The following is a 1,870-nucleotide window of genomic DNA, read 5'->3' as shown; positions in this document are numbered from 1 at the left end:
TACAGGCACGCGCCACCATGCCCAGCTAATTTTTTGTATTTTTAGTAGAGACGGGGTTTCACCATGTTGACCAGGTTGGTCTCGATCTCTTAACCTCGTGATCCACCCGCCTCGGCCTCCCACAGTGCTGGGATTACAGGCTTGAGCCACCGCGCCCGGCCTCCTTTACTTTCTTAATAAACTTGCTTTCACTTTATAAACCGGCCCTGAATTCTTTCTTGCATGAGATCCAAAAACCTTCTCTTGGGGTTTGGATTGGGACCCCTTTCTGGTAACAGCTTTATTATCAGTGTTGAAGAAGAAAAGTTTCTAGTAACATTAAGTCCTAAAAAGAGGCTCATTTCAGTGATTGATTTATCCAGCCAGTGTAATAATTGACACCCAGAGTCTCCTTCAGAGTTGTGTGCTCTCCTTCCTTCCAGCATGAGCCTGCTTCAGGTCAGCAAGCCTGCAGCTGGGGATGTGAAATGTGATGGGTTCTTTCACTTGTCTACGTTGTTCTTCTCTTGCTCTTCACCTGGTTCTCCTGTTCTTTACCTAATTGTCTCTGGCTCCCTCAGGATTGAATGGGGAGAGGGAAGAGAGGTTAAGTCTCAGGAAAGGTTTTCAATGACTGGCACTAATCACATTTGGTGACTGTGCCTGCTGAGTATGTAGTATTCTCATTTTGGACTTTTTTTTTCTCTCTCAGTTGATGTTTTAGTGGGTTCCTTGCAAAAATATCCACGCTGGGAACCCTTAACAGTAGTTTTCATGGCATAAGAAAGTCCACTCTCTGGCAGGTCACTGAGAATTCCTTCTTGCCCCTGGACTTCCAATGGTCCCTCCCTCATTTGGGTCATTTTGCTCCTTGAGAAACTCTCTTGGGCAAGATTCAGCTGTCACAAGACAAATCTCTCCTATTTGATCCCCACTGATCCACAAGAAACACATATGCATTTTTGCACTGTCATTGGTGAAGATGCAATTTTATTTTAATTTAATTTAATTTAATTTAATTTTTTTTGAGATGAGTTTCATTCCTGTTGCCTAGGCTGGAGGCTGGAGTGCAATGGTGCCATCTCAGCTCACTGCAACCTCTGCCTTTTGGGTTCAAGTGATTCTCCTGCCTCAGCCTCCTGAGTAGCTGGGATTACAGATATGTGCTACCGCGCCCAGCTAATTTTGTATTTTTAGTAGAGATGGGGTTTCTCCATGTTGGTCAGGCTGGTCTCGAACTCCCGACCTCAGGTGATCCTGCCCTCCCAAGGTGCTGGAATTACAGGCATGAGCCACTGTGCTTGGCCAAAGATGCAATTTTCTACCAATGCATCCACACGGTCTTTCTACTCCTTCTGTTACAGGGAAGGGATCTCAATCTAGACCCCAAGAGAGGGTTCTTGGATCTCACACAAGAAAGAATTCAGCACACAAGAAAGAGTTCAGGGTGAGTCCATAAAGTTAAGTGAAAGCAAGTTTATTAGGAAAGTAAAGGAATAAAAGAATGGCTACTCCATAGACAGAGCAGGCCTGAGGGCTGCTGTTTGCCCATTTTTATGGTTATTTCTTGATGATATGCTAAACAAGAGGTGGATTATTCATGGCTTCCCTTCTTAGACCATGTAGGTTAACTTCCTGTCGTTGCCATGGCACTTGTAAACTGTCATGGCGCCAGTGGGAGTATGGCCATGAGGACAACCAGAAGTCATTCTCATGGCCATCTTGGTTTTGTTGGGTTTTAGCTGGCTTCCTTACTACAAGGTGTTTTATCAGGAAGGCCTTTATGACCTGTAGTTTGTGCTGACCTCTGATCTCATCCTGTGATCTGGAATGCCTTAACTATCTGAAAATGCAGCCAGTAGTTCTCAGCCTTATTTTGCCCAGCCACTAT

This window comes from Cebus imitator, unplaced genomic scaffold, assembly GCF_001604975.1.
Source record: "Cebus imitator isolate Cc_AM_T3 unplaced genomic scaffold, Cebus_imitator-1.0 Scaffold484, whole genome shotgun sequence".
Taxonomy (NCBI): Eukaryota; Metazoa; Chordata; class Mammalia; order Primates; family Cebidae; genus Cebus; species Cebus imitator.
This window is presented reverse-complemented; position numbering follows the sequence as displayed.